Genomic DNA, 15,529 nt, shown 5'->3' with positions numbered 1-15,529 from the left:
AAGAGTTATCCATGTAAACGTAGCCAGAGTATCAGTAGGAGGCACCAGTTCAGCAGTGAGTGGTGCATCCCATGACGGGAAACAATGAGAGGATGCTAACCATGTGCAAGAATCAAGTTAAGATAAACTTAACTACACCAAGGGTGGGTAAACAGCAGACTGTGGGCTGAATGTGATTTGCCAGGGTTCGCTACTAGCAGGCCTCCAGATGCATTGTTTACCCATGGGCTCACAACTCCTGTTGGCCATGGATGACCATTCCTGGCTAATGGGAGCTACTAGCAGTCATATCTGTGGACCTGCAAGTAAATTAGTGTTTGGTGGTCCACTAAGGGCTATATCTGGTGAACCGTGTTCAGCCCACAGACTGATTATTGCCCACCCTTGGCGTAGTAGATGGAGCTCCCTTTCCATTGAACATCCACTGCCTATGAATTTCACTGATCTTTAGCAATTATTTTTAAATACTTTTTCTCAACTGGAAGTTTTACTGAACTTCTCTTTTGGGCTCTGAGAACAAGCACGAGGTACTTTAGCTCAAAGGGTGACTTATTTCAGTTTTTCTGAATGCCTGAGAACATGTGAATTCATGCATGCCACGGTTCTGTGTCCTTCAGAGTGTGCAAAATTACAGAGCGAATCTGCAATGAATGTGCCTCCTCAACCGTGCAGAAATTAGCATTGCTACCGGAGCACTATAATGAATTTTCACATATCCCACTTCATTTCTCATGCAGTTTGTGAAGTTGATTTTGATTTAGTGAATCTTTTAGAGTGTCTGTGCTACAGCTGGGAGGAAGTTGCTTAGCTTGTGGAGACAGACTTTTACAAGCAGGGCTCAAGCTAGCATGCTAAAAATAGCCATGCGAATGTTCCAATTCAGAAGCTTGAGTTTTGAAGCCCAGCTTAGGCGTAGGGGCCCAAATCAGAAATCCACATCACTGTTTTTAACATGCTAGCTCAAGTCCCCTGCTAGCTCAAGTCCCCTGCAAGTTTGTCTGGGCTACTTCCCCCTCCCCCCCCCCCCCCCCCCCCCCCCCCCCCCCCCCCCAGCTACAGTATAGACACATCCTGCATTTCTGAGAGGCTGCCTTTCATTCCATGTTTATACCAGCAGCTAAGATCATGTTGAAGACTCAAGCTGATAAAACCTGATGAGTGTTGATGCTGGATCTTGTTGTTTCTTTTGATCTGACATATCTTGTGTGTTAACCATCCCTTCCCAATATGTTGTAGGGCCCCTAATTCACGAAGGTCTACAACCTGTCATTCTCTCCAGCTTTTAACAGTCTTCATTCACTAGTCACATGCATGACTTATGCAGCTGCAGAAAACTATTTCTGAAATAAACCATGTGATGAACTGGAGTCTGACCTTTGTACTTCTGTGACCTCCGCATAGGAAGCTCTCTTGACATTCTTTCTATGCTTTAACCAGTACATTCGATGCCCAACATGCAATGTTCCCTCTAATCTTTTCCATCTCTGTACAGACTTTTTCCATCCATGCGTGGACTACATTTTTATGTGCACTGAGGCATGTGCACCACAGCTAGGTTTGTGTGTCATTGGAATCTTTCCTGTATGGCCACACAAGCACACAGCTTACAGGGAACATAGCAGACATTTGGGCCCCTGCTTGCCTATGCTCACCTGTATGGTTTGGGTACAGTGGCATCCAATACGGCCAATTAAAAACTGGCTAATCAATTTATATCCACTATAAAAAGATTCAGATGGACAGGCTGGCTAATGCAAGTATTCTGGGTTCTGTAATAAAGCCTTTTATTGCACTAGCAATGCTGCATTAAGTGACCGAAGAGAACTGTATTGATGCTCCCTTGATGGAAGACACACCTTTGAAAGGGTGCCGTAAAAATGTGAGTTTGGGGAGTTTCTCTTTAGGTACCCAAGTTCAAAAATTTTGGCCTGGATCAAAAAATGACTGCACCAAATGTTTCTGGAAACAAATGATGAAATTCTGTAGACTTCACAAACACATACACAACAGGAACAGAATACAGTATCAGTCCCTACATAGAATGAGAGCTTAAATTTGGCAAATCTAGTCGACAGTGCAACTCAAGTTCCATCTAATGTTAAGACTGCTATGAACGCAAGAGGAATGGCCTGTTTAATGAAAAATATAAAGTAGTACTGCATAAAATTAATGGAAAAGAGAGACTCTACTTGGTTAACTGCTGCATCAATAAGGGGAGGAACATATTTCTGGTGGGTCTTTTTTTGTTTTGTTTTTTCCAGAAATTGAATGTTCAGAAACCTACTTTAATATGGGACTTTTTACCTGGACAGCAAAAATTGATTTAAATGCAGGCAATTCACTAGGATGTTCAAGTTTTGGATGTTTATTCAGTAATTGTCAATTTAAAGTGGGCATTTCTTTAGCTATGTGCAAATTTCATTGTACAAATGCCAAGTTCAGCCATCAAATTAAGGTGCCCATATTCAGTATTTGCATGTTTCCTCATCTCTTCGGCGAGATTCAATACAGTGCTTAAACTTGACCAAGGCCCAAAAACTAGATAATAATAGGCTTGCCAAGGTGAAGTTTTGTTGAATCTGAGCTTCTGTGACAAGTAAAATATATTTTGTCTTGATCGTATTTGCACTTTTATAAGCTAAGTGGAAATTAGACCAGTGAAGAACAGAGTATGTTCGTTAGCATTGAGAATTTACTGTATGAATCACTTTATAAAATGTGTTTTTAAAAAAAAAAAAAAGTGAAAAGTTCACCTCTCTTTCCTCCCCTCTCCCCCCCAAGTACCTTATGATGTGACATTTCTTTTTTTCCAAAGAGCAGCACTGGAAATAATACATTTAAAAAAAATTCAGTCTCGTGTTACTCAGGGGTGGCGGGGTTTGTTTTTTCCAGAATGGGCTGAACGGAAATGTTGGGTGATAGGAATAGCAAACGAGCACAGATGGCAGAACTGCCTGCATAAGGATAAAATATCAAATGCAAGTAGTGAAGGCTATGGTGTCCTCTCTTCAGTGTGCTAGTGGACAATCTACGGGCTTCCAGCTGCTATTCCATTAAGCTGAAATAGCAGCCTCTTATCTCTCTGGATTTCCTATGTAAGAGATTTGGGATAGAGCCACTGGATCTATGTAATCATAAACCCAGTGTTCCCTTCCCTAAAATGTTCCAGTGGCTTGTGGCTGGTGTGGCACACCTTTCACAGTGCACAGGGTTGGAGGAATCCCCATTCAGCCATTCCATGTGCGTTGCCACATTCTTTTAGCATGGGGCTACCACTAGGACTTCTGCAAGGCCCCTCTCCCCACTTTTTACCCTGAAGTTCATTGCTTGCACTTAGCACAAGGTGTAGAGATGGAGGGCACACCCATGCTTCAAGTGTTCATGGACTGAGGCCTAAATCCACAAAGGGACTTAAGCTCTGCAATGCTCAGCATCACTGTGCTTAACTTTGAGATGACTGAAAACCACTGTGATTGACAAGGCTGGAATTAGGTGCTTGGGCTCCTATACAGTGAATGGTGGGAGAGAGGCATGGAAGATTGATCCACAATGCCAGCATGCTAAGTAAGGAGCCATCTAAGCTAATAAATGGGAGAGGGATGTGAACTAAGCCCTGCCGCCACTCAGCGATCGATGTCTACGTTGGGGCTGGAGGAAGTTGTCTGTCTCTGCTTGCAGTCCATGAACTGTGAAAAGCCAGGTGTTTGTGCACTAGGTTATAGAGTCATTCTAACTCTCTCTCTGGCCCAATTAATATTTAATTATCTAAATGAAGGAGACACTGAGGGATACACACATTAGAATAGTTGGGTGCTCAGGGCACTCACCTGAGACATGGCAGATCCCTGTTCATATCTCTTTGCCCCCTCAGGAGGGGAAGTTGAATTAGTGGCATCCTGCCCCCTAGCTGAGTACTCGATCCTCCAGGCTAAATGAGTCCAGCTGCCTCCTCTTGGGTGTTTTTGTATGAACTCACCTGAGGGGGCCCAATCCATTTACCAGCCTCTGAGCGGATATGGATACTGTGACAGATTGCAGGGAGCAAACTAGGGAGCCTGGGCTCTGTCACTTCAATGTTAATCATTGTTAATCAGGCAGAAAAAGCTGCCTGGAGCAATTAGACCAGTATTTCTCAAAGTGTTTTGTGGGCCCGCACTGGGAAAGCCGCTAATGGGCCTGCACCACTTTGTTTACCTAAAGAGTCTGTAGCCATGGAGCCTCATGGCAGCAGTTTGCCATTTCCAGCCAAAGGGAGTAATAAGAAATGGCAGCCTGGGCCACGTCACTTCCCATGTCTCCCCTGGGCTGGAAACAATGAACTGGGGCCAATAGGAGCTGCGAGGCTCCGTGACTGCAGACTTTTTAGGTAAATCATAGAATACTAAGACTGGAAGGGACCTCGAGAGGTCATCGAGTCCAGTCCCCTGCCCTCATGGCAGGACCAAGTACTGACTAGACCATCCCTGATAGACATTTATCTAACCTACTCTTAAATATCTCCACAGATGGAGATTCCACAACCACCCTCGGCAATTTATTCCAGTGTTTGACTACCCTGACAGTTAGGAACTTTTTCCTAATGTCCAACCTAAACCTCCCTTCCTGCAGTTTAAGCCCATTGCTTCTTGCTCTATCTTCAGAAGCCAAGATGAGCAAGTTTTCTCCCTCCTCCTTATGACACCCTCTTAAATACCTGAAAACTACTATCATGTCCCCCCTCAATCTTTTCTTTTCTAAGCTAAACAATCCCAATTCTTTCAGCCTTCCTTCATAGGTCATGTTCTCTAGAACTTTAATTATTCTTGTTGCTCTTCTCTGGACCCTCTCCAATTTCTCCACATCTTTCTTGAAATGCAGTGCCCAGAACTAGACACAATACTCCAGCTGAGGTCTAACCAGCGCAGAGTAGAACAGAAGAATGACTTCTCGTGTCTTGCTCACAACACACCTGTTAATGCACCCAGAATAATGTTTGCTTTATTTGCAACAGCATCACACTGTTGACTCATATTCAGCTTGTGGTCCATTATAACCCCTAGATCCCTTTCTGCCATACTCCTTCCTAGACAGTCGCTTCCCATTCTCTATGTATGAAACTGATTGTTCCTTCCTAAGTGGAGCACTTTGCATTTGTCTTTATTAAACTTCATCCTGTTTACCTCAGACCATTTCTCCAATTTGTCCAGATCATTTTGAATTATGACCCTATCACCCAAAGCAGTCGCAACCCCTCCCAGCTTGGTATCATCTGCAGACTTAATAAGCATACTTTCTGAATCGTAGATGAAGATATTAAACAGAGCCGGTCCCAAAACAGACCCTTGCGGAACCCCACTTGTTATACCATTCCAGCAGGATTGAGAACCATTAATAACTACTCTCTGAGTACGGTTATCCAGCCATTTATGCACCCACCTTATAGTAGCCCCATCTAAGTTGTATTTGCCTAGCTTAGTGTTGAGAATATCATGCGAGATCGTATCAAATGCCTTACTAAAGTCTAGGTATACCTCATCCACTGCTTCTCCCTTATCCACAAGACATGTTATCCTATCAAAGAAAGCTATCAGATTTGTTTGACATGATTTGTTCTTTACAAATCCATGCTGGCTGTTCCCCATCACCTTACCACCTTCCAAGTGTTTGCAGATGATTTCCTTAATTACTTGCTCCATTATCTTCCCTGGCGCAGAAGTTAAACTAACTGGTCTGTTGTTTCCTGGGTTGTTCTTGTTTCCCTTTTTATAGATGGGCACTATATTTGCCCTTTTCCAGTCTTCTGAAATCTCTCCTTTCTCCCATGATTTTCCAAAGAGGATAGCTAAAGCAGTGCGGGCCCATTAGTGGCTTTCCTGGTGCAGGCCCACTGAACACTTTGTCTAATTCAGTGTTTCTCAATCAAGCTGGATGGATGGTTTAAGGAGCCAATTATCTCATCAGCCTGAGGCAGGAGGGAAGTGCCGAGGGAAGAGAGAGAAGGGAGCAAGGCTAGCTGAGCTCAGTAACATGGAGGCTTCAAGGGAGGAAGACCTGTTTCCTCTAGGGCCAAGGGAGAGGGTCCAGAAATGCTGTTGGTGCTATAAATAGATTACTGCACAGGGATTGTTGTGGAAATTATAGCAGAAACTTTGAAATAAAGAATAGGGTGAAGGCACAACTCCTGGAGTCTGTGCAGCTTCTTCAGAGAAGAAGGCAGGAGAGGAGTCCTACCCCATGACAGGCCCCCACATGCAACCTAGGCAGCCAAACACTTATTTTCCCTGGTTTGAGAATTTTGTGTAGGGCTTAGGAGGGAGCCAGGCAATCAGTCCTAGAGGGACACAGGACAGAAACTTCAGCACCAAAAAGGTGTCCTTGGCAAAAATGTAGGCACCAAGTACCTTTAAACACCTAATCAGGGTTAGGTGGCAGCTGAGGGAATTTTGAGATGGCAATAGTGTCTACAAACCAGGACTTGGGCACCTAATTATATACTTAATCCTTATAAGTACCGCCACTTTGAAATAGGTAAGATTTTGAAGGAGGACTATCACAGTGGTAAGTGCCAGATATTCAGAACAAGGCATAAAGCCTATAATTCATGCAGCTGTTCAATATTATACCATGAAGTAAGCATTCATCCTGACCCCAGCTAACAATCTACATGTCTCCAGAAGCCTGAACACTTTGTCTAATTCAGCCTTTGTAATTTTATTGTAGGTTTTGTAACTGTTGACCAGATATTCAGCCAGTGTAAATCTGTCAGTCCATGACTTTGATGGAACTATGCCAATTCCTGTCAGCTGAGGATGTGGACTTCTATTTTTATTCATATCTATATCAAACCTTTTAAAATTAAGCTGTTTTGCCAGGCAATGAGATAATTCAGTTAATGTAATAATGATATAAAAGCTACCTAGTTTAGTATCCTATCATCTGACAGTAGAATGCTAGGTGCCCCAGAGAGAATGAACAGAAGAGGCAACCATCAAGCACTGGGTTACCTAGTTCAGTGGTTCCCAACTTTTTTTTTATACCGTGGACCGGCAAACCCAGTCACAGACTTTTGTATTGCAGCTCACATTTTACTTGAGATCACAATTCACCAAAGTACCTAAGAACTGCAGGGTCATCTGGGAACAGCTTTAGCCTTCATTCTGTCAGTTGATTAAAGCACATATTTTAGATGCCTTTTGCATGGGATCTTCCTCTTCCTCCCCCTCCCCCTTCCTTTTAATTGTAGATTTAAAATCACTTTTGGGAATCTGGATTAAATTGTTGGACGTTTGAAAATATTTACTGAATCAATAGCAGCATCTCCAAATGTTGTGGTCTAAATTTAAATGTAAAATCCAGAATAAGATAATCTTTATAGGGCAGAGACTTAGTTCAAGCAGACAAAAAGTGTAAGCACTGTTACTTCAACTGCTCATGTACAGGGATCTGTGATCATCCATCTGTGTGCCCAGTTTGGTGAGTGAGGGTAGGGGAAAGTGAGCAACAGAGAAAGGAGGATGGAGCAAGTGGGGGTTGAGCCTCAGTGAAAGTGGTGGGAGAGGGCCTCAAAGAAGGGTTGGGGAGGAAATCCCTGAAAATTTTAAAATCTAAACTGGGTCCTTGGTTTGCTAAAGTTTTATAACCACTGCTATAGTGTATTAATGGTGTGTGCAGATGTATAACTAGTTGCAACACTATTATGTGCACAATCACACACTTTAGTGATCCAGCACAGGTTTATCTTTGCACAGTATTAAATATGAATAGGCTTCTGAATGTATACTGTTTTCAAATTTTGGGCTTGATACCAAAATGCTTTTGAGCCCCAGCTTCAAGATCCTAAACATACCACGAGCTTGGGCAAACTGCCACTGAAGTCAGTGGGAGTCTATCTGTTGATTCTGAGAGTTGCATTGGGCGCCGCATTACTGATTTCAGGAGTTATGGGTACTCACTACTTTGCAGGATCCTGGCCCTGTGTGTATATCTGTACTTTAGAACATAAAATATAATTTTAGCTCTCAACATATTGTCTCCCTTGCACATCAGAAAACTGATTCAAATGAACTTCCATATCAGACTTATAAAGTATTTGGGAGACCACTGTTCTGGCACCACAGCAATCTGTTACTTAGCTGGAATTTTCTACATACACAAGTCTGCTGGATTTCCACAATCTAATCCTTGGTTGCTTCAGACTAGTGAGCAACACCTGTTGAGGGTCAATAAAACATTACTGGACTGGTGGCAGCTCTCACTTTTTGCACATAGCCGCACTTATACTGGTTATTTACACAGTTGGGATGGTTCGAGTGTTACCTGCATTTCCGTTTTGCATTACTTTCTTCTGAACTAATATACTTGGTTCCACTGGAACTGTTCTGGGGTCTTGTGCTGACTTGTTAATAATTTACTGAAAGGGTACGTCTTAACTACATCCATCTTTCGAAAAAGGGGTGTAAGTTAGACATATTTAAATTGCAAATGAAACCAGGATTTGAATTTCCCATGTTTCATTTGCATAATTGCATCACGGCGTTTTTTTCGAAAAATGCTATTTCAAAAGTGAAACTGCGGTCTAGACGCAGGTCTTTAAAAAATAAAAGCCTTTTTTGAAATCCTATAAACCGTATTTTTTGAGGAGTACAGAATCTTTTGAAAAAGGCTTTTCTTTTCGAAAGAACTGTGTCTAGATGGTGGGTTCACTTTCAAAATAGCATTTTTCTAAACAATGCTGTGATGTGATTATGCAAATGAAGCGCGGTAAATTTAAATCCTGGCTTCATTTGCAGTTTGGATATCTCTAATTTACATCCCTCTTTCGAAAGAGAGATGTAGTCTAAACATAGCCAAAGAGTTCACTGGTTCTGCTGGCTCCCTCAGATAGATCATCTTTCCAGGCTCATTTCTTTTCTGAGAGGAGCCACAGGATAAACAACATGTAGGGGCCAATGTGAGCCGAACTTTTGTTGTTGTATTGTTGGTTTAGGGTTGGTTGTTTTTGGTGTGTGTTTTTATGTTTTAGAGGATAAACCTATGAGAACAGTGAGTTTGGACTCATTTTCATGCCTAAGCTATTTGAACAGATCTCAAACTTACCTTTCTGCACTAATAAGAAAGTGGACATATTATACCCACCCTTGCATTTTTCTCAAGAAAAGAAGATTGAACTTTGTCCTGTTGTGTGCTTTGTCTATGAGCCATTAAATACCTGCAGTTTCTATGTGTCTCAGTTCATGCTGCTGTTTGCAATAGGGAAAGAATGAAAATATAGATTAAAGTGTTGTCATGTTTAAAATTTAAGCTGTGAGTCTGAAAGAAATGAAGTATGTCTCTGCAGTCTGACTGGGTCTGGAAAAACACTTACCTGACACTGGTTTTACATTCGCATATTTCTGAAGACTTCCCCATGCGCTGCTGTTAAAGATCTCTAGTAGTCTGTTTTCCTACTTCCTGCTTCTGGACACCTATAAAATTTCCAGTTTTGTGTGAAACTGGTTATCCTTATCATTACTAAATTAGTCTGTTTTATAAGGGTGAAGTTCACTCCTGTGCAAAAGGGCTACACAAAACCAGTGTGCTATTTAAATCACATTAAGCCCTGTTTTGAGGTCTTAAGTGAAGAGGCCTTTGTTTAATCCCCTGCAGAGGAATGAGAGCAGGGGAGCTCTGAGTTTGAGCTGCTAGAAATGGAAGGAGATGCTCAATATGAGTGTTGCCCCCACTCCTACTTCATTGGCTGAGACTGCTTCCTTAGCCTTTTAGTGATACTGGGGTTTAGGGTTGCCAGGTGTACAGTTTTGAGCCGGACAGTCCAGTATTTGAGCTGTCTGTTCTGGAAACAAATTGAGAAAATATAAATGTCCGGTATTTTCTAAATAAGATGTAATGTAGATTGTGATGTAATATCAAGTGTGTCCAGTATTTTTGTTGAAACCATCTGGCAACCCTACTGGGGTTTTACACAGGATGTGGCTTGTTTGGGAGCAGGTAGGTTTCCAGCCAGACAATAGTACCTCTCCTTGGGACTCGCCTCTGCTTTCAAATAAACCCCAAAAATCTCATAAGAAATGAACTTCCCCTTTCTGGAGTTGTCTTCTCCTGGAATTTTCTTGGGTTCTTTGTGTTCATGGTAACTTCCCTTTTCTGAAGTTAGCCTGTTTTTTACAAGGCCTTGTTAAAGGCAGATGTCTACATCTCCTGTTCCTTCCTCGGCTTTTCCTGTAGTGCAGGTTACTGGTATTTTCACCTCTGCTCTCTTTTCCAGCATTTTGCTGTTACAGCCTTTACTGCTCCTGTGTTCTTCTGGAGTAGAAGTTTGGTATGCCACAGGCCTTGCTTTTAAAGGTACATACACTTTGATTATATTAATCCCGAGGGCATTCTGGGCCTGAGTATTCTGCGCACAATATTTTAAAATTCCACACAATTTATTTATCAAATAAATGTGGAGCTTTCAGCATGGCATTGGGGAGCACAGGCCACTGACTGCCGTAAGATGGGAGATGACACTGCGACTCCCTCCCACCTCTGAAACATAGACACAGTGGTGAGACTGCATCCAACTCTGACACAGTGCAAGGACCGGGCTTGCCCCAGAAATGTCTAAGGTTGCCAGATAGTTTCACAAAAAATACCGAACATGGCAGGAAAAAAATTGGTTGAGGGGGGGAAAAAAATGCACCAAAAAAGAGTCACTGTGCCTTTAAATTACCCCGCTCCTCCCGCCCCCACCAGATGTGGCAGGGGAAGAATGTCCCAAGCGGCCTTCCATCCGAGAAAAACAGAAAATACTGGACATTTTACACGTCCGGTATTTTGGTGTTTTTTTGGTTTTTTTTACCAGACAGAAGCCACAAATACCGGACTGTCCGGGCACCTGGCAACCCTAAATGCCCCAGGGCCTTTCCCCGCGATTCTGGGTGCAGTCAGGCAGGCTCAGGCTAGCAGGATCCAAGTGTGGGGCTTGGTGTGTAGGTTCAGAGAGGTCTGGGTGGCTCCGTGGAGGATCCAGGCACTGGGGAGAGTTCAACGCAAAAAACCCCAAACCAAAAAAAAAAAAACCCAGGCTTGTTGAGGGGGCCTGTGTGCAATGGCAATGTGAGACTGCGGGGGTATCCACGTGGAGGTAATTGGACTCAGCAGGGGGGGATTCTGGGTGTGGGGCAGTGAGGCTTGGTGGGAGGGCCTAGGTATGAGGGAGTCTGGATGCATGGGGATTGGGCAGCTGACAGTGCAACTCACTATACAATGACTCCCTCCCTGTGCATCTGAGGAGTGACAGATGCAGGATTTGAGGGAGGATTTGGCAAAGCTTCCAGCAGCCTGGGAGAAATCTGAGGGTGGGTCTGACCTCTAGCCCCCTGTTCCACAGTGATTTATTTCTCAGCAGGCTGCCCTGGGGACCTATAAATATACTATTGGGGAGAATCACAGGACTGCTCTTGTGGCTTCCCCAAAGAAATCTTGGAGTGGGCATGAAGTCTATGGCTACGTCTAGACTATGTCCCTTTTTCGTAAAAGGGATGTAAATTAGACGTATCGTAATTGCTGATGAAGCGGGGATTTAAATCTCCCCCGCTTCATTAGCATAAAAATGGCTGCCGCTTTTTTTCCGCACGGAGCTTTGTCGGAAAAAAGCACCAGTCTAGACGCTGATCTTGCGGAAAATAAAGCCTTTTCCGAAAGATCCCTTATCCCACTATGAAATAAGGGATGTAGTCTAGACGTAGCCTATGTGGCTGTGTCTACACTGCACCCCTTTTCCGGAAAAGGGATGCAGATTAGACACTTCGGAATTGCAAATCCGCGGGGGATTTAAATATCCCCCGCGGCATTTGCATTTACATGGCTGTCGCTTTTTTCCGGCTTGGGGATAAGCCGGAGAAAAGCGCCAGTCTAGACGCGATTCTCCGGAAAATAAGCCCTTTTCCGGAGGATTTCTTATTCCTACTTTCAATACTTCAGTACTTCAATAAGGAATACTTGAAAGTAGGAATAAGAAATCCTCCGGAAAAGGGCTTATTTTCCGGAGAATCACGTCTAGATTGGCGCTTTTCTCCGGCTTATCCCCAAGCCGGGAAAAAAGCGGCAGCCATGTAAATGCAAATGCCGCGGGGGATATTTAAATCCCCCGCGGATTTGCAATTCCGAAGTGTCTAATCTGCATCCCTTTTCCGGAAAAGGGGTGCAGTGTAGACACAGCCTGTGTGTGCAGTAATGTAGAATTCCCCCAGGAGTATAATAACTAGTTATTGAGGGTAACCTATCCGTTTCCCTTTACTGAGCTACCATGATTTCCATAGACAATTATTTTATAATTTGCCCCCAAACCAATTTTTCTTTTGCCTGAAGACTGAAATATTCCAATTGGAATATGCTGCCCTCGTGTCTCATGGAAGCTGTGCCCCCATTCTCTTCTGTGAGCCAGGATCGCTGGCCAAACTGCATCTTCTAGGGTGCAGTCTTTTAATGGAACCCTGATGCATAGTGAGGGGGATATAGACCGACCAGTGTCCCTGGTCAGATGCCTCGCAATCCTTTTTCCTCAGTTGAGCTACAGCTTTCATTAGGCACTGCAGCAGCATGTCTGAATTTGAATTTCTCTGAAAAAAAATCAGTTCTCCATTAAAAATTTAGATTTTTTTTTCATGTGCATTGACATCGATGGGTGAGGAAAGCCCATTTTTCTAACCAACTCTAGTTTCAGGTTTTATTTTTTTAACTGTGATGTTGTAACTCTTAAGCTTGGTCTGCCTGAAGGTAGTTACATTATTGAAGCTGTGACTCATCTTACCCAGTTTCCTCAAATGCAGTACTTTTTGTTTTCCTTTCTCTGTCCTTAGCAAAAACAGTTGGAATGTTAATAGTCCTAAATAAGATCTGTGTTGGAGATCAGACTCCTTTTCACAGAATAAAGAAAGTCTAGAGATGAATGGTCAACACTTTTGTCTGGTAACTTCAGTTTTTCCCCCCTTCGGGTGCCATAATTTTTTTTCTACAGTTTGTTGTTTGTTCCTTCCTCTTTCTCTGTTTGGAAATTAATCATGCAGGAAATGATTAACCACAGCTAGCTTTCTGTATGCCCATTTCTGACTTAATGTGTCATGTTAGGAGAGAAGCCTTGAAAAGGACTTAAAATGGCTGCCTAGATGCACACAACAATCTTTTGTACAGACTTACAATCCAGTTGTTCACTTTGGCCATCCCACATAACTAGTCATCCTTTTACATTTAGCAGAATAAGACATTTGTTTAAAAATAACTTATTTCTCAGACAAGCTTGAACTATAAAGTTAGAATCTGAACTTGCCAAAGTTTGCATATCTAGGGTGCCAGAAGGTCCATTTCTACTTAATTCCTTTGCAGCTTGCTTTTGTAGAGTGTGATGTATAAGAGAGAAGTCCTGCTTCTACCCTAAGCTTTTTAAATGAGATTGATTTATTTTGTTATGACATGCTGCATATCATAACTGGTTTTATTCTATTATTAGAAATGGATGATGTAGGTCTAACGAATAGCTGGTGGACTTAATTAGCACAACAGTCATGCGCATTTGGTAAGATCACAGCCTCCCTGCATTAGTCCTTGGTGTTTAACATATGTGAGGTTTACTGCAGTTTTTAGTTGCATCACCTCCCTAGTGACTGTAGTACAATGTTTCTCAAACTGCTCTGCGGAGCCCCAGGGCTCCACGAGACATCTCCAGGGGCTCCTCGAGGTTGACAAACTGGAAACATCGATGGGTACAACACATACAATCAGTGGACCGCTGGGGCTCCGCATAAATTTTTACACGTGTAAAGGGCTCCGGAGCCCAAAAAGTTTGAGAACCGCTGCTGTAGTAGATGCCTTGAAAGTGGATGAAAAAATAGAATGCTGCACCTTGAGTCTCTTCTAGAGAACTTTATAGAGTGGATGTTTTTGGATTTAAGAGAGTTTTTAGTCCTAGTCTCAGCAGGAACATTTCTTTGTTGCTGTTTCCGTAACCCCAAATGTTTCCTAGGACAGGGTGGTTAGCCCTGTGCCAAACCCCCAACCTGGAGGACCAGGGACCACACTTCGTCTGGTCTCTACCATTTGACCTGTCTGGCATGGGAAACCCTACCAGGAGCACAAAGCTCCAGCCAGCATAGTTCTAGGGGTCATCGAGACACGCAAGCCCTCCAGCCACGACAAGGTGGCGGTCCATCCTAGAGGGATGCTGCCCTATGCGCCATTGGCGTAACGGGCAGTAAGTAAGTCAGTCAGCAGGAACAGATACAGTGTGTGATGGAATGCCTCTGGGATGGTCAGTCTGCTATTAATAACACTATATGGTCATGATTATGAACCTCAATGGGTTTGGGTGGGGGGGGGGGGGGGGGGCCCGCATAAGGCAGCAGTTCTCAAACTTCAGCAAACTGAGGATCCCCATATTGATTTAAATGTTTCAGGGACCTTCCAGGCTCCCTCCCAGCCTTTGTCCTGACCCCTTCTCTGAGGTCTTGCCTCCTACTTACTGATCCCTCCTCCCTCCATTGCTTCTTTTCCCTACCCTCACTGTCACCAGGCTGAGGCAGGGGGTTAGGGTGCAGGAGACGGTATGGACTCTGGGTGTGGGGGGGTTGGGTGTAGGAGGGGGTGGGGCTCCCACCAGTTGGCAGCTCTCAAAAGCAACTGGCACATCCCTCTCGCAGCAGCTCCTAGGTGGGAGGACTAAGGGATCACAGTGTGCTGCCCACATGTTGCAGTTTCTAGCCAATGAGAGCTATGGAGTTGGTGCTCAAGGTAGAGTAGGGGCAACATGCAGAAACCTCCTCCCGCTGCCCCCAAGGGCCTCAGGGATGTGCTAGCCACTTCTGGGAGTGTTGCAGACCCAGGTCAAGTAGGAAGCTGGCCTTAACCCTGCTGTGCTGTCAGACTTTGTGTGCAGAAGACAGAGGGAGACGAGTTAATCAGCAGGGCCCACGGATCCCAGTTTGAGAAATGCTGTTCTAAGGTTTACTTCAATAGCATAGTTATATTATGGTAGCTTCTTATCATTCTGAACCCTGATGAAAGATGCTAGCAACATTTTGAGCAATACTAGAGACAGCACTGGGGTATTTCTATTATGATCTTGATTTGTGGAGTTGGCATGATGTACTGGATTTGTATGTGATGATGTACCACAACTGTTGCCCCTGCCAGTTGTGGAAATTTCCTTTTAGCACCTCTGTTGTAGAGATGAACCTGTTTCTAGTTGTGGATTCTGAGAGAGAGAGGGGAGGGTGTGTGTGTGTTTGTGTGTGGTGGTGTCTCTTGCCTACAGCACAGGGATTCATAGTTAGTGTTCAGATATTGGCCCTTTTAATTTTCATGTATACAAGTACCAATATGCAATACTGTCCAGAAATAATGTCATTGCATTTAAAAGATCTATGGTCCTAAAGTGTCAAAGCCTAAGACCCTCATCCTTCGATTTTTGTAAAGTGGTGCTCAGTCTCACTCCTCATTAGTGTTGCAAGCACTTTTGTTCTTTGCAACTACAGTAGGTACATTTATTATTGCACTAATAGAGGTTAACATTAAA

The 15,529-nt window shown here is 43.5% G+C and overlaps 1 protein-coding gene across 8 annotated transcripts in view; it reads left to right on the top strand.

The window, feature by feature from the left end:
- The window catches only part of WIPF1 (WAS/WASL interacting protein family member 1), a 91,549-nt gene that overhangs the window by 36,736 nt on the left and 39,284 nt on the right, over nt 1-15,529 (top strand). For 3 of the 8 annotated variants that reach the window (XM_075933667.1, XM_075933664.1, XM_075933666.1), the window contains one exon: nt 13,469-13,534. The exons of 4 other annotated variants lie outside the window; for them this stretch is intronic. The gene's annotated coding sequence lies outside the window, so the exon portion shown is untranslated. Of the gene's footprint in view, nt 1-10,269; nt 10,324-13,468; nt 13,535-15,529 lie in introns of those variants that run through there. One more of the 8 variants, XM_075933665.1, reaches the window with a different exon arrangement.

Source organism: Pelodiscus sinensis, chromosome 7, assembly GCF_049634645.1.
Source record: "Pelodiscus sinensis isolate JC-2024 chromosome 7, ASM4963464v1, whole genome shotgun sequence".
In the NCBI taxonomy this organism is placed as follows: Eukaryota; Metazoa; Chordata; order Testudines; family Trionychidae; genus Pelodiscus; species Pelodiscus sinensis.
Note: the sequence above shows the minus strand (reverse complement) of the source record. Positions and strands in the feature narration are given on the sequence as shown.